The sequence below is a fragment of the Malaclemys terrapin genome, chromosome 11, assembly GCF_027887155.1.
Source record: "Malaclemys terrapin pileata isolate rMalTer1 chromosome 11, rMalTer1.hap1, whole genome shotgun sequence".
NCBI lineage: Eukaryota > Metazoa > Chordata > Testudines > Emydidae > Malaclemys > Malaclemys terrapin.
Window position 1 is genome coordinate 36,651,183 of NC_071515.1, and position 18,318 is coordinate 36,669,500.

At 42.2% G+C, this 18,318-nt stretch overlaps 1 protein-coding gene across 2 annotated transcripts in view; it reads right to left on the reverse strand.

Moving 5' to 3' along the window:
* The window catches only part of OSBPL6 (oxysterol binding protein like 6), a 205,327-nt gene that overhangs the window by 123,941 nt on the left and 63,068 nt on the right, over positions 1-18,318 (reverse strand). The gene's annotated exons all lie outside the window — the stretch shown is intronic.

Here is an 18,318-nt window from a genome sequence, read left to right on the forward strand (position 1 = left end):
GCTGGAATCTGCAACTAGCAGTTTCGTTTTATATTTGAGGACACTGGAACACATTAAATGGACACCCCTATTAGCTTAATTGTCTTTATTGGTTTGTTTAAGGTACCAGAAGCTGATTTTTTTCTCTGGATGGATTTCCTTAATACATCATTGTCCAATTTTGGACCATTTAACCTCGTGCCTCTGAGACTAGATGCTAAAGCACAGCCACTCCTCCTCACCGACACTTTCTCAAGCCATTCTGAACCCAGCATCTAAGTACCTGCTTGATCCTGCAGCCCAATCCAGACAGGTCTTCTTATACATGCAAAGTCATGGCTCTGACACCTATTAATGACTGGTCTTTCATTAAACTGCAAGAAGTGAAGATCTGGGTCACCAAATAGTTGGTATGCCCAAGAGTCTTTGCTTGTCAAAGCCAACAAAACAGAGTACTTGGTTTACACTTCTGACTGATCTTTCATCCTTCTACCATCTCCTTCCTTGTTTCATCATCACATCGATTGAAGATGTGGTCAAAGACGACCAATATTGGGGACTAAATATCTTGATACTCTTCTTTTAGGAATTTGGTTTACTCTAAAATGTATTACTTAAATTCTATGGAGCAAATTATACAGTCCTTATTCAGGTGAAATGCCCAGGGAACTAAGTCATGTGTAAGGACTATAGGATTTGGCTTTGTAGGGCTTTGTTGTCCCCCACAACAGAGTGCTTTTCCCTAGAATGGGCCATCCCCCAATGCCAGGAGATTATTGTTACCAAAGTGTCACATCTAGAAGAGTTCCTGCTTCTGATGAAATGAGAAGTAGATATCCCACATTACCTATACATCCACTGAGCTGGATATTTAACGTACTCTTACATCTTGTTACAACCAATGCATTAACATTATAAAACTACAGTTGGAATAAAGAAAAAAAAATCCCCAGGACCTTCCACATAACTTGAATTATTACAGGATTACAGTCAACATTTTTACTCCAGGTTTAAATGATATAGTCCTTCCATTACAAAAATGTAATTTAATAGCAGGCTCTGTATCAGCAACAATGAAGGTCCTATGCAGGATCCTGAAGAAGTACTAATTATTTGTAGCATATTTACAATATAGAATAACCTAACTTATTCTCTCTTTAATAATCCATAAATTCAATAATTTGCATCAAAAACCCCTCATTTTCCCATACCACATAGTAAAGATTTAACTGTACAGTGCTATTATATTGTAATATATGCTGTATTATATTGCAAAAATTTATTGTAGGGCTCTATAATCTGAGGTCCAGGTCTTGCTATTTTAAGTCCTGGACTGGTGCCAAAATGGTTCAAGGGACCAGCAACCCATTTAACATCATATCCCTCATGAACTCTGCAGGCAAGAAATAATGTGCCATTGGAAAACTTGGAAATCGTTTTTTGCACTGAGGGCTTGTGAGATGCAAGATATTAAAAATCTCATCTGATTACCATAGTCTCTTTCAGCTACTTTAAAAACTGGATTTCCAAGATTTGAACAGTATAAAACATTTACCTCTAACTACAGGTGTTAATAATTATGCTGGAATTGAAGAGTGTATGCTGTGGGGACGGAAGAAAATAGCTGGAATACACTGACTTTCGGGTGAACACACTTTCACAAGACTTCAAATTCAGTTACTGTGTGCACTATGCAGCTATTTTCATAAAACACTGCTGATCCCACATTCAGGAAGTGCTACAACCATCCAGTTAGGTGGAGAAAAACTGGTCATAGGGAAAAATGGATGAAATCGGTTATTTTCTCCACTTACTTGGGCCACTGTAGTTCTTGCTGAACATGGAAAAAGGAACTGCTTATAACGTCAGCAATAGCTGAGAGGTCACTTAAACAGCCTCTCAATTTTTGCTGGGAAAGGGAACTTTCAGCAAAGTTAGAAATAGTAACATTAGGTTTTGTAAAACTACTGAAGTTTTGCATGGTTGATATTTAATAACACAGCAAAAGAACTTTAAAAACTGCTAAATTAGATAGCAGTCATGCTTTAAGGTCCTATATTTCACAACCAGACGGAGCTAGGAAATGCTTTCAGAATCAGCTAACTTGTCTTATTACTGGTCTTAGATCAGTAAGAAAAATATTTTTGATCCTTGCCTAATGTACCATAGTACATTGTCTGGTCATTCTATTAAAGATTATCAAAATAATTACAGTTAGTTTATGTTTCTCCAAATAAATTGACAGAGTATTGTTTGTTAAGGCAGTTGATTTTTTAAGTGTACTTGTTTCCTTACACTCGAACACATAAAATTCAATTCTCCACAAAGGATATCATAATCGTCAGTGGGAAGTAGTGAGGTTTACTCTGCTTAGATTATCAGCTTCAACCAGATTTCATTAAGTTGGTGCTCACTCACAGTTCCCATATACTCCCAAAACACTTTACACTCAGTATGATTTCTATAACAGTGCATGCCACTTCGGTTTTCAGTCCTGGTTCAGATGTATTCCAAAATGGTATAAAGGAAATTAATTCTGCTTTAAAATACATAGCTAAGACTGACGTCATCAATCATGACCTCAAATGGATGGAGGAGGTCAAACAACAGATAATCAGATTCTGACGAGAGGTCAGTACAACAACATCTGTCTTTCCTATTTTCTGCTTGCCTACATGATTAAGGATAATTTTCTGCCGTTCCAGAATCCCTGAAGCATATATGGTAATTAGTGGAGTTCCAGTGCATTCAAACCTCCAGTTTAACTGATCTTTTGGAAATGAGCCTTCAGCTCATTTTCATTCTCTAAGGATTGACTCAATAGCTGAAAGGACCCTAGGATTTATTTGTTGTTTCTCCTCACTCAGGCTGCTGCAATTACAGGATATTATTGAGTCACAGGTTTCAGCTGTGTGGAAATATGTGCCATATTGTAGTAGCATCTCATGTACTCGCTCTGCTTGGAGGTAGCATAGCACACAATTACCAAAGAGAGGTAACCACACAGGTGAGAGCATGTTTTTAAAGCTTTTAACTAAAGCCCATCAGTTCTTCATGAAAATTTAACAGGAAAAATTTCCACTGCTTCCAGTTAAGTCTAAAATCTAGAGATGGTTGAAAAATGTCTTCACATTTTTTGTGACAAAAACTGGCTTTTTGACAAAATGGAAATTTTCTCATTAAAATTTCCGGTTCCATTATAATTTCTCAAGTTTTAATCAAAAAATGAAGTATTTTGGTTTACAACAACAAACAACAAACAAAAACTAAAACCGCCAAACCAAAGCCCAAAACATAAAACATTCTGTACAATAATGAATTTGAAGTTTTCATTTACTTTGAAAATTTTCATGGAAAATGAAACACATTTTTCAACCAGCTCTGGTAAAGCCTCTTCCCATGTGAATACTCTCATGAGTTGACATGGGTTAAGACAACTCAAGATGAGGATGAGTTAGACCCCTACAGACTGTGAAAAATGCACCTCTCAAGTGAAATAGACCCGTGCTTCTTAAAGCCGGTCCGCCACTTGTTTAGGGTAAGCACCCTGGCGGGCCGGGCCAGTTTGTTTACCTGCCACATCCGCAGGTTCAGCTGATCGCGGCTCCCACTGGCCGTGGTTCACCGCTCCGGCCAATGGGGGCTGTGGGAAGGACAGCCAGCACCACTTCCTCAGCCCGCGCCACTTCCCGCAGCCCCCATTGGCCTGGAGCGGCGAACCGCAGCCAGTGGGAGCCGCGATCAGCCGAACCTGCAGACGCAGCAGGTAAACAAACCAGCCCGGACCACCAGGGGCTTTCTCTGAACAAGCGGCGGACTGGCTTTGAGAAGCACTGAAGTAGACTACTTGTCCACAATGGAGACCATACCTTCTCTTTAAGCAAGGGCTCCAGAAAAGGTTCAGAAAAATTATAATAATTTATTTGGAGAGAGTGAAGGAAACGTAAGCGTAGGTCTCTCCGTGAGCCAAGTCATACTGGATTTTACTACTAATCCTTTTATTCACCTCTTCCCCCAATTTTGTGGTTTTGGCAAATTTCATCACTAGACTGAACATTTTCTTGTTCCTAATTAATAAAATTGTCGGTAGTAGATATTGAAGTATGAAACTAGAATGATACCAAATCAATGTGGCGCACATTAAATGGTCTAAAAACTGGCTGATAGGTCTCAATATGTAATTGTAAATGGGAAATCATTGTTAAGTGGATATTTTTCTCATGGGGTCCTTCAGGGATCAACTGATGGCTCAAAGCTATTCAATATTCTTTATCAAAGACCTGAAAGAAAACATAAAATCATTACCAATAAAGTCTACAGATCACCCACAGTTTGGGGGAGCGGTAAATAACGAAGAGTATAGGTCATTCACAGAGAATGATCTGGATCACTTGGTAAGCTAGACACAAGCAAACAACAATCGCTGGCAGTTGATGCGAGACAAATTCAGACTAGAAATATCGTGCATATTTTTAACAGTGAGAAATAATTTACCAAGGGGTCTGATGGGTTCTCCATCACTGGAAATTTTTAAATCCAGATGGGATGTTTTTTAAAAGATATACTCTAGTTCAGTGGTTCTCAAACTTTTTTTTTTTTCATGGACCACTTGAAAATTGTTGAGGGTCTCAGCAGACTACTTAATGATCTTTCCAAATATTGTTTGTACCATTAGCTAACTTTTTTATAAATAGGTCTATTAGGAATTAAGATGGATACAGAACTGGGTAAATTCCTTAAATCAAGAATTGTTTCCTGATGGAACAAATCAAAAACAAAGACTGGACTTGTTTTCTGGACAAATGGCTACCTCTACTGACTTTCTTCAAAAAGGAAAATGTGGACTATTTCTTAACATGTTGTTTGTCAGATTACATAACACTAAGTCTAACATAAATTGTGAAATAGGTATTGGTTTTCCTTGTATCTTCAGATATTAATTTATTAATGTTTATTTGTATTGACAATAAAACACTGTAAAAAAATAAAACCCCAAACCAAATTTCCCATTGGAACCAGCTGGTTATCTACAAGACCTATTCATAAATTCAGCAGAAGTTACAGCTCCTAATGTAGTGTGTTCCCATCTGCTAATCACGTTGTTATACTAAAATGAAAATGCCCGCAGGTATATTCTCTATGATAATGGTCTTATCATCTCTAGGATATTCTTGTTGTGGAAAACTTATATTGTTCAAAGGACTATTTTACAGATTATGATGCTGTGTGGCATCTCTTCTTTGAGCGTACGAAGGAAAAAAAACACTTAAATGTGTTTTAAGTATAGTCTAATGTCCAGTACCTATAATATATATATAGAAAGTTATTTAATAAAAATTTATTTCCATTGTTGTAGTTGTTTATTTTATCTGTTCATATATAGTCAAACAGGTTGTGGAACAAGGGACTATAAGGGGGTTGGCGCCTGCCTTTCGCTAGCGCCCCCTTTCTCTAGTTGGGTGCAAACACCGTTCTTTTTCACAGGGCGGCACCCACCTCTCATGAATGCCCTCCCCGCACGGTTGGGTGAGAGCCTGCTTTTGTTTTTTGGCCTTACAATGGGCGACACACACCTTTCGGGAGCGCCTGCCGGCTGATGGTTTTCTCAGCAGATCTTCAGCGACAGCCCTCTGGCTGAGCCACATACACTGTCCCCCCCTTCCAAGGTATACAGTCCCAAGTTCTTTCTTGGCCCTGGTATGGAGCTGTAGCTCTTAGGCTTCTTCCCAGAGTCACTGCCTTCAACGCCCAGCCAGGGCCCATCTAGGTATCATCAACTAGTGTCCTTTCAGCAGCTCTCCATGGGCTGTCTGCAACAAGACCAGCAAGGCACATCTCAGTATCATCATCTGGTCTGGCCAGGTTCTGCGCTCAGTCCCCCAGTCTCAGCCTGCTCACACTGACCTTTTTATGGTCCTGCTGATATTCTATCCAGCCAGCCAGGCACCTCTTCTTTGGCAGCCTTCCCTGGGCTTGGTTCTGTCTGGTGAGCGCTCTGCAGTGAGCTGTCTGTGGTCCTGATGTTCATCTAGCCAGCCAGGCACAAGTCCTTCCTTGTCAGGCTCCACGCAGCAACTGGCTTATATAGAGCCCTTCTGGCTCCGGATTGGCTGTTCCATCAGCCCCCCTGATTGGTTGTTCCTCTGCAGCCACTCTAGGCTGCCTGGAGGACTTCTCTGTGCTTTATTCTGGGGCAGAGTGACGCAGGCTGCGAGGACACCAGCAGGGGGCCTCCAGAGTCAGTCCACCCTGCCACAGGGCCCTATATACAGTTCTGGCTCTGAAAACAACTTGTCTGGCTTAGATTTGGAGGAGAAAGAAGCTAGAGAGGTCTAGGCTTCAATCAACCTACAGTCAGCATACGAGTCCTATTGAGCTTCTCCCACCTCCAGAGCTAACCCATACAGAGTGTTCTAAAGACCAGAGCTGTATTATAGCACATTAGGCTCCACCACCAATACTTCTTACCACCTTAACCCCACCGAGAGAGGGTCTCGTTTTATAAATGCCTGTTCCTACACTTTGAATTCTGCCTGCAAATGGAAATATTCTTGGTCCAAAGAGCACAGAGAAGTATGGGTTCATGGAAAGAAGGGAGTGGTGGGAAGACAAGGAAGGCAAGAACAAATTTGAATAGAAAAATCACAAACATTTGAAAAGGTGTGTGTGCCTTCTGTCCAGCCTGCCCTACCTCAAATTAAAAAGGGAAAGAATGAGAAACAAAGCTTTTACTTTGAGTTTTCTAGGACAGGTGGCATTTCAGGTTTCCCCATCACACTAGTCTGTCAAAAGTTTGACTAGAACAGCAGAAAAATTCACAGCTCCGTTACACCACCTAGGTGTTACACAGTGGTAAAGAGAAGGTGAAGTCAGTATTAATCATCTACAGTTCTATTCAACAGCTATTAAGTTTTCACAGGTGCCAGGCAAAAGGAGATTCCATTGTTCTTACACCCACATGCACCTAATCCTAGCTTGAGGGGTGGTAGGATTTGTTTCTCTACTCACGGGACGGTCTCAAGATTTTCATTCTGTTCTCCATTAGGTGAAGTCTTTCTACCCACCTTTTCCAATGGCCGCATATGGAAATTTGCCACCTGTTATACGGTCTTATACAATATGCTATCTCATAGACTCATAGACTCATAGACTTTAAGGTCAGAAGGGACCATTATGATCATCTAGTCTGACCCCCTGCATGCTGCAGGCCATAAAACCGTCCCTACCCCTTCCCTGGACTCTGCTGTTGAAGTCCCCAATCCTGTTTTAGGTGACTTCAATCGGCAGAGACCCTCCTGCTAGAGATCCCTGCCCCATGCTGCGGAGGAAGGCGAAAAACCTCCAGAGGCTCGGCCAATCTGCCCTGGAGGAAAATTCCTTCCCGACCCCAAAAATGGCGATCAGTCAGACCCCGAGCATATAGGCAAGAGTCACCAGCCTGACCCCTGTCAGCCATTATACGATTTACCTACCATTGTTTGGTTTTCCTTGACTACTATGTTTTACCATTAAACCATTCCCTCCATAAATTTATCTAACTTAATCTTAAAACCAGACAGGTCCGTCGCCCCCACCGTTTCCCTCGGAAGGCCGTTCCAATATTTCACCCCTCTGACGGTCAAAAACCTTCGTCTAATTTCAAGCCTGAACTTCCCCACGGCCAGTTTATATCCATTCGTTCTCGTATCCACATTAGTACTAAGCTGGAATAATTCTTCTCCCTCCCTTGTATTAATCCCTCTAATATATTTAAAGATAGCAATCATATCCCCCCTCAGCCTTCGCTTTGTCAGACTAAACAACCCAAGCTCCTCTAGTCTCTTTTCATACGACAGGTTTTCCATTCCTCTGATCATCCTAGTGGCCCTTCTCTGCACCCGTTCCAGTTTGAGTTCATCTTTTTTAAACATGGGAGACCAGAACTGCACACAGTACTCCAAGTGAGGTCTCACCAGCGCCTTGTACAACGGGAGCAGGACCTCCTTATCCCTACTAGATATACCTCGCCTAATGCATCCCAAGACAGCATTGGCTTTTTTCACCGCCACGTCGCATTGTCGACTCATAGTCATCCTGCGGTCTACGAGGACCCCTAGGTCCTTCTCCTCTTCCGTTACTTCTAACCAATGCGTCCCCATCTTGTAACTAAAATTGTTATTAGTCATCCCCAAATGCATTACCTTACACTTTTTACTATTAAATTTCATCCTATTTCTGATACTCCAATTCACAAGCTCATTCAAGTCTCCCTGCAGGATATCCCTATCCTCCTCCGAATTTACAACGCCTCCCACCTTCGTATCATCCGCAAACTTTATCAGCCCACTCCTGCAATCGGTCCCGAGGTCAGTTATGAATAGATTAAATAAAATGGGTCCCAAAACCGAACCTTGAGGCACTCCACTAGTAACCTCCCTCCAACCCGACAGTTCACCCTTTAATACGACCCGCTGCATTCTCCCCATTAACCAATTCCTTATCCACCTCTGGATTTTCATATCGATCCCCATGTTTTTCAGTTTAACCAATAATTCCTCATGGGGTACAGTATCAAACGCTTTACTGAAATCCAGGTATATTAGGTCCACCGCATTTCCCTTATCTAATAAATCCGTTACTTTCTCAAAGAAGGAGATCAGATTCGTTTGGCACGATCTGCCCTTCGTAAAACCATGTTGTAATTTATCGCAATTGCCACTAACCTCCAGGTCCTCAACTAGTTTCTCTTTCAGAATTTTCTCTAACACCTTGCACACTACAGATGTTAAACTAACAGGCCTGTAGTTACCCGGATCACTTTTTTTCCCTTTCTTGAAAATAGGAACCACATTAGCTATTCTCCAGTCTAACGGGACCACCCCCGAGTTTACAGATTCATTAAATATTATCGCTAACGGGCCTGCTATTTCCCGTGCCAATTCCTTCAATATTCTCGGATGAAGATCGTCCGGTCCTCCCGACTTAGCCCCATTAAGGCAATCAAGTTTTGTTTCTACCTCGAATACGGTAATCCCCCATCCCGAATGCCCCTCTGTAGTGGTGCTAGTATCCCTAATACCTTCATTGGCCTCATTAAACACCGATGCAAAATATTCATTGAGATATTGCGCCATGCCTAGATTGTCTTTAATCTCCTCTCCGGCAATAGTCTTCAGCGGTCCCACTTCTTCTTTCTTTGCTTTCTTCCTATTTATGTGGCTGTAAAACCTCTTACTATTGCTTTTAATTCCCCTCGCTAGGTCCAACTCTACACGGCCTTTGGCCTTTCTCACTCTATCTCTACATTCTCGGACTTCACTAAGGTAAGTTTCTTTACTAATCCCTCCCCTCTTCCACTCTTTGTACGCTTTCTGTTTTTTCCTAATCACCCCTTTGAGTCGGTCGCTCATCCAGCTCGGTCTAAATCTCCTGCTTTGTAATCTTTTTCCCTTTTTTGGAATGCAGGCCTCCGACAGCTCATGCATCTTTAACTTGAAGTAATCCCAGGCTTCTTCTGCCTTTAGATCCCTTAATACGTTTGCCCAATCCACTTCCCTTACCAGTCCCCTTAATTTGTTAAAATTGGCCTTTTTAAAATTATAAACCCTAGTCTTTGACTTAATTCTGTTACTCCTCCCATGTATTTTAAACCGAATTAGCTCATGATCACTGGAGCCCAAATTGTCCCCCACTAGCACTTCCTCAACGAGGTCCTCACTGCTTACCAGAATCAAATCTAAAGTGGCCTCCCCCCTCGTCGGTTCAGCTACCACTTGATGAAGGAATTGATCAGCAAGCACATCTAGGAACATCTGAGCCCTATTATTACTACTAGCGTTTGTGCCCCAATCTATATCCGGGAAGTTAAAGTCCCCCATAATTACACAGTTTCTATTAGTAATTACTTCTCTAAACACATTAAATAGTTCCTTATCCATATCCTGGGTCGATCCCGGCGGTCTATAGCACACTCCAAGCACTATCCCCGGAGAGGCTCTAGTAGTCCTATTACCCAGTGTGAGTATTGCCCAGACGGACTCTGTGTTATCTAATCCATCCACTATTATTTCTTTACAGCTTATTTCACTGTTGACATACAATGCCACCCCCCCACCTTTACCTTTGTTCCGGTCTTTCCTAAACAGCGTATACCCCTCCATACCTGTGTTCCAGTCGTGACCGTCATTCCACCACGTTTCTGTTATTCCTACGATATCCGGTTTCAGCTCTTGGACCAAGAGCTCCAATTCCTCCATTTTATTACCTAGGCTTCTCGCATTGGTGTATAAACACCCTAATGTATGTCGTTTAGCCTGTCTCCCATTAGTAGCACTATATGTTGCGGGCCTCCTTGCGCCCGTCCCCCCGTCCTTCCTATGTCCAATCTCGTCTCCCCGGCTATGTCTCCTCTCATTTTACTCACCTTTTCCATACTGGAATCTGGCGTGGAGATTAACTGTGCATCTCCCAACCTTCTCCCCAAACTTCCTAGTTTAAAGCTCTTTTGATAAGATGAGCCAGCCTCCCTCCCAGAAGTCTATTTCCTTCCCTACTCAGGTGAAGCCCATCCCGCGAGAACAGGTGTCTGTCCCCAAAAGCCTCCCAGTGGCCATACATCCCAAAGCCCTCCTTATAGCACCACTCCCTTAGCCAAGTATTTATTCTCACAATCCTATCAGCCCTTTGCTGCCCTTCCCTCGGAACGGGCAGAATCCCACTAAAGATAATCTGAGCCTCTATCTCCTTGAGCGTCTTCCCCAGCCTGGCATAATCTCCCTTGATTCTCTCTAACGAGAACCTATCCGTGTCATTCGTTCCTACATGAAGGATTATCAAGGGGTTCTTACCTGCTCCTTTTAGGATCCTTTTCAACCGCAGGTCCACATCGCGTATCTTTGCGCCCGGGAGACAGCACACCCTTCTGTTCTCCGGGTCCGCCCTGGTCACAGGCCTGTCCAATCTCCTCAGTAATGAGTCTCCAATTACATACACCTGCCTTCGCCTGGCAACAGTGCCATCTAGTAATCTAGTCTCTAATCCCTCTAGTCCTGACCTGAGCCTGTTCCTATCTTCCCTAATGCTCCCCCTTATGCCTTCCTGAATCCTCCCGGGGCCCAGAATTGGTGCTGTCTCCATCAACTCCTCCCCTCTCTCTCTTGGACTAGCCGCTCTTCTCTTCTTCCTCACTCTCCCACCTTCAGCCGCCACCTGCTGCCCCTCCACCTCGCTATCCAAACACTCGAACCTATTCCTGAGTTCTATTCCCCCCTCACTGGCCCTTCTTTTCCTTGGCCTGCTTCTGACAGTCACATGGTTCCACCTCCCATGCTCTCCCCCTTCCATTCCCCTATCACCCTCCTCTGCCTCTACCTGCGCCGCAGGGCGTTCTCCTTCAGCCCCTCCTTGCCTGTCCTCCATCAGCTGCTCAAACCCCCGCCTAAACTCCACCAGGGTATCTACCTGCATCTCTAGCCCCTTAATCTTTTCCTCCAGTAACACTATCAGGCGACACTTCATACACACATACCTGTGTTCTGGCTCCCCTGCTAGGACCATATACATACCACAGCTTCCACATGCAGCCATCTGCATTCTGTCTGCTGCTGCTGCTTGGCTCATGCCTGCTGGGCTCCCTGCCCACCGCGCCTGTGGACTCAGAGCACACACCACACCGTGCCCTCCCCCCTTACCTCCCCCTGCAAACTCCCTCTCAAACTCCCCTGTTAGCCGCCCTGTTTGCTGCCTTTGAGAGCATGCCCATGTTCACCCTGTGAGCTGAGTCCCAGAGGCTAAGTGTTACCTCTGTTCCCCTAAAAACCAACCCAGGGTCACACTTGTATTAGTTTTATTACAATGCCGCTGTTAGGTCAGATAGAAAAGAGATGGAGCTTATTCATACACGCACACATTCACTGCATTCATACCCTCATGCACCCACACACTTACACCGGCGGAGAGTTACCGGAGACAGCATGGAGACAGCATGGAGGCTGAGAAGCCGAAGCGTGGGAGATCTGGTGTGTCCGCCTGCGGTCACAAATCAATGCTGCTGAGCAGGTCAAGGAGCAGCCGCTTGTGTGCATGGCTGCTTTCTTTTATTTTGGAACTGGGCAGCTCCTGTCATGTACACTGAGTTTTTCTTCTGTGTCCCTCACCGAGAAGCATTCCCAGTCCCTGTTCCTTTCATGCATCTTTTCTTTATAGCACTCCATGATTGCCTTCTCAGGGCAGATTACATCAGGCACACCTGTCTCCTGTCTCCAGGCTTTCTTCTCCTTGCAGTTCGTCTCCACCCAGTCCCACATACACGCCCTTATCTTCCCCACACACTCCCTCATTCACACTCTCTCCGATTGAGTGATGGGATATTACAAAGCTTGGAAGTTCATACAAGTGGTAACTTGAAAAGGTTACAGATCTTGCAAAGGTTACAAAACTGAAGTTACAAAGTCTGCAAAAAGGTTGCAGAACTTAATGATACAAGTTACAGATCTTACAAATCACATTTGAGCGGAGGCTTTTCATAACACTAAGTAGCCATAGAGATTTCCAAAGCAGTAAGGAATGGCAAGTCTCATGAATGACTGGTGACTACATAAAGAGGCATTTTAAAAACTTCTTATACTTTTTGCCAACTTGGAATAGGCTCCAGAGTTGTGTTGGGAAAATTCAAAGCAAAAACTTCTTTCTTAAATCAAAAATCTCTCTATGGCTCAATGAGCCAATTTCTGGCATTGATGAATCAATATGAGAGTCTGCAGCAGTTTGAGAGAATCGTTTAAATGGTCTCCACTCTCGATCGGCTATTTACAAGAAACCCTCACAAATCTCATCCAAAATGGTTTGGTTTCCTGCTGAATAGCTCATACTGGAATGCTCTAGCTGTGACCTATGTGGTACAATTTCTGCTGAACAGAGTCCTATAGAACAACTAGTCATTTTGCAGCATGATTTGCTTTAATGGTGCCATAGATAGGTATATAGGTGAGCTATTATTCTGATCATAGCTGCATCTCACACAGGTCCAGTATTCACACACTACAGAAACAGAAAGGTAAAAAATTTTTTTTCAAATTTATGCAAAATTGTTATTCTACTATACAGATTATTAGCAGCAAATAGAGATGGTCTCCCAGTATGCAGTGCAGGGATTTTGTATATCTTTAAAAAAGTGACAATCTAAGTCTAGGAGGAGAAGGAGGACCTACAGTGAGTGATCAAGCTGCATGAACTTGCAGAATAATTAAAAAAAAGTCTATCAAAATTAAAGGTTTCATTGCTGTAACTTAGCACTGCAGTAACCTTGTCATCTTTGTGGGATGAATCACTCAAATATTCCCTAGTGTGTTAGGAAACATGCTACTCCCAGATCCCCTCAGACCTCACTTTTTACCTTTGTACATAATACAAAGAAAATCCGCAGGTCCGGCTGATAGCGGCTCCCACTGGCCGCTGTTCGCTGCTCCAGGCCAATGGGAGCTGCTGGAAGCGGCGCGGGCCGAGGGATATGCTGGCCGGACCTGCGGACGCAGCAGGTAAACAAACCTGCCCGACCCACAAGGGGCTTTCCCTACACAAGCGGCGTCCCAAGTTTGGGAAACACTGCCTTAGAGTAATGATCATTATTGAAAGATCTTCTGCCTTAGTAGCACTTGGTGGGCATTAAATTAGTTTTCCTCCTTTTGGCATGTGACAGCCCAGAGCGTGCTCCTTGTCCCATTGCCATTGCCAGAGTGTGTACAATGTCATTAGCAATGGAAGATATAAGGTTTCAAAGATGGCAACTTCAGCACAAACACATTGTGTTCAATCAAACCAAGCACACACTGAGAAATTACTGCTATGTCAGTAAATGGAGAGTACAGTATTCAATTTGTCAGTTGAAAAAATTGTTTATTTTATATGGTTAAAGAGGAGGGTAATTCTGTGGCCCTATTTGACATTCAGATTTAGGATGTGCCAAAAACACCTATATGCCAGTGCAGTGTCTGACACTCTCTGTAATGTCCCTATCCCCAAATACCACAAACAACCCATGAATTCCCCAGCAGAGAAGAGCCAGAGGCCTAACAGATAAGCATGGGGAACAGGCCCAGAGAAGTCAAAACACAGCCCTAACATCTTGCCCCAAGCTTTCTATTTATAACCCTTTTCCCTGCACTACATTCCAAGCTTCATGGCCCCATCCCCTTCAATGCCCCTTCTCTATGTCCCCTATTTGGTGCATTCCATCCTGCCTCTCCCCTGAGACCAGGGAGTACAGCTCCATGCAATCTCTCCATATGCTCCCAGGCCCTTAATGCCCACTTCACATTCCTCCCAGTCCCCTCTCCTCCTATGCATGCCTGCTCCTTTCATGCCTCCTCATGGACTCTTGCCCCCTTTATTCCCCCCCCCCCAGTCTCTTACCCCTCACTCCATTCATGCCCTGCAACTCTTGCTCAGCCCAGCCACGACAGCAGCACAGTCTGGAGTCAGCAGCAGCTGCACTTACATCAATAAACATTTTAAAGCAATTTAAAATGTTGTTTTGTATACCCATTACAATAGCTCTGTATGATTGTGACCTTGACCACAGCTTAGAGGAGAAAGGGAAAAAAACAAGACAAAGAAACAAGCTACTGTGTCCTGCCACTTTAAAGCACATAAACCTCTCCACATGGGGTTTCTCTGCCCTAGCCCAAAGTCTGGGGAGTCAAGAGTGGGGCTTTCTTCAGGTTGGTCCAAACAAAACATGGCTTCCTTCAGCTGAAAAAAAAATAAAACAGTACTTAACTTACTATCTATTGTTAGCAGTGTAGTCCTATGTCAGCAAGACACTCAGTTTTCCAGTTCTTCCTTGTTTCCTTGTTTGGCTCTCACAATTTCCTGACCCTGTTTACTTCGTTTCCTCACTTCTCATTACATCACTTATCTAAGAACTCTTAGATAACCCTCCCTATGTTAGTGTGGTGTATTGTTACCCCATCACAAACTATTTTGTGAATCTTTGTAATATAATTTTAATGAGGGACTTAAAATAATAATGAATGTCAATAGCAGCATTAGCACTTACATTACACTTTTCATCTATACATCACAAAGCACTTCAGAAAAAGAGAGGAAGTTTTATTATAGCACAGGCTCCAGTCAGTTATAGTACATACATATAATCTGCAAGTTCCTATCACTATTGCCAAAACATCTCCATCTCACCATCTTAACTTCAAGCAAATGTTCCATTCAAGTACTGGTCTTTTCCCAGAGAGAGGCTACCAACTCTATTAAATTGTCAACTATCAGGGGGTAGCCATGTTAGTCTGTATCTACAAAAACAACAAGGAGTCTGGTGGCACCTTAAAGACTAACAGATTTATTTGGGCATAAGCTTTCGTGGGTAAAAACCAGTGAGGTTTTTACCCATGAAAGCTTATGCCCAAATAAATCTGTTAGTCTTTAAGGTGCCACCAGACTCCTTGTTGTTTATGAAATTGTGTTCAGCTTTATAGTTTGGGAGAAAATGTATTAAGAACTCAGGCAAAACTAAACTCATTTTCACATGTGCCCAAATGCAAGATTCACAGACTGATCTCCAGAAGTGAAATGAAAATGCCACTAAATTCCAAATCGACTATTTTAAAAAGAATGTTTTAAATAGACCTCAATATCTCTCTAACCTCACCAGCCAGAAACAAACCCCTTTCTCTATCTTTCATGATCTCAGTCAATGTTTAGAGCTTCTTTTGAATAAGGCATCTTATTGGGTTAGGAAGGTATCATCAAATATTAAAAACTTGATATAGGTTGTTAGAAATTCAGTACTTGTTATTCATTAAAAAGGTATCAGATAAATACAGCACCTCATATCATGTTCTGGATTTTTGAAAGCCTGATTCACAAGCTGAACTAAATACGTGAAATTCAATCTTTTTTTTTTTTTAAAGAAAATTGATTTCATGAATACATTAGACACTAACCTACCCTCAAACATTACTCTAATTTAATTTTATGAGCCTTCCAAGTCAGATTTACATGGTGCCTTTATTTTGTATTCTGTATATTTGAAAAATATGAGTATAAATTGTTAAGAGAACAACTCAAAAGTAAACTGTCTGAATAATTAGGGTGAGCTTAAGTCTTACTCTCAACTGGATAGGATTCCAAACAGCAAATCATGCACTGCTCTTTGCAGATTTTATTAAAAAGATATTCAGGAGATAACTGCCCAAAATAATAATGAGGCATGTTGACCATGTAGGACCACCTGTGACAAGATGTGTGTACCTCATCCCAGCAAAGTGAGGAAAGGACAACAAGCTTCCTTGCAGGGGAGGAAAAATACCTGTTCTGCCCAAAGAGAGCATAGGAACTGCCTGTCCTGAAGAGAGGGCCTGACAGATAGGCTTCATTAGAGAAGCAGGACTTTAAAAGTAAGTGTGTAGACTACAGACTGGGATCTACAGGGATGAACCCAATGCCTGGACTCTGGTCTGATGGGACTCTGTGTATAGAGCTATGGTTTAAATGGCACTGAAGGCAAGAGACACTGTACTTAGTTTACATCAACAGACTCAAGAACTGAAATGTCTCCCAGAGAACCAGGGGCATTTGTTGTGAGCTGTTCCAGGTTCACTATAAGGCCTTGTTTAATACCCACACTGAGCTGTACTTTGTTGCGAGAACCCAAACTCATCCGGGCCCTAACCATACACCATTCTAAACAAAATGTTAAGATGTTTGACCTATTGTTCCCTAAATCCGGCAGTGGCTGTGTGCTCTGGTCCTGGAGAAGAAGATTAATCACTAATCAGAGTGTTTAATCTACCAATTCCCAGGACTCAGTAGCTTTGATACAAGGCCTACTGGTAGGACATGGTAAAAGTAGGAGAGAAACAAAGAATCTGAAGACCTACATCTGGATATAGGAGAAAAAAAGATTCAAGACTGTATCATAATGCATACACACAAAGAGGCCAAACTGAAGTCACCTAGACAACCTTAATTCTGGCATTTTCTTCCATCTGGTTCCAAGGTTACTTTACAACCTTGATGTTCTTTTAATTCAGTTTTTGTGTGTGGGTGTAATATAGATATAACACATTTATATATGGCTATATAGATATGTAGAAGAGTACACATGTAAGGGAATGAACTATTCTCCGAGTACAATGAATCCCCAAACTTCACTGCAGAAAATACATTGCATGCACACTAGAACCACAACAGACTAAATATAATCAAAGCTAAATGCATGCTAAAGCAAGTATTTTATTTTACTAACCAGAGAATACTAGAAAAAATAAGTAGGCTTATACTTTCTCAATATATTTTTTATCATAACTGGCTCAAAATTACATTTGAGGCAAAAGAAGAGATTTGCACAGACAGCAGCTGTTCTGCAAATTACAATTAATCAAAAGCTGGAAGTAAAAATTACTATGTATTATTTATTCTTCTTCCTAGGAACTCAGGAGAGAGAACTCACTTGCGAACACGATTACTGCATGTTGAATAAGTTTGGTATTGGTGGGAGTGATCATACTAAGGGCACACTAAAACTATGTTAAACAGAATGTCTAAGCCTGGGCCTGAGTTTCCAGGTTATGTGCTGTCTATTTTTCATATATCAATTGACTTTTTTTGCATGTGAATTTTAGATGAAATCCTGTCTCCAATGAAGACAACAGCAAAACTCTCTTGACTTCACCCCTTGTCTTTAATCCATCTTTGAGCTAGATTCTGCCACCGTTACTCATTTGAAGATTCATCTTAATCCACAAGTAGCTGTACTGATTTTAATAGGACTAGTCATAGAAAAAGCTACTATTCAGCATGAGTGTGTGGTTGAAACTGGCCCTTTATTTGGAAAGAGAATTTGTGGTATTGATAACTTTCCAACTCTCCCGTTACTGAAGATAGTTCAATAGCAATTGTTTACATTTTAAACAGGTTTTATGAGCTAGCACCGCTGCCTAAAGGTAGCACATATACTGCCATACAGAAAATCTAAATTTGAACCCAGTTTCTAGGTGTCTTCCCCTTGGGTCAGCAGACGGTCAGATTGGAGCGTAGTGTTCATCACTGCCATGATGGCCCCTATTGGCCTTATGAGGTGGGGAAGCAATACTCCAAGGGGATGCATATTTTATGAAAAGACTAAACTATATTAATCTTTTTAAGGGATATAAATTGGCTTCAGCAATAAAAAAAAAAAAAAAAATTACTTAAACTGATATAAAATCACCGGTGCTGTCTTGCTAGCCATCCCCCTATACAGAATTCCAGATTGACTCAATTGATGTGAATGAACAGAGACACATTTGAATATAAAGACTTTTTAATGAGGTGTTTAATAAGACAGATTAAAAATAATAAATCCTT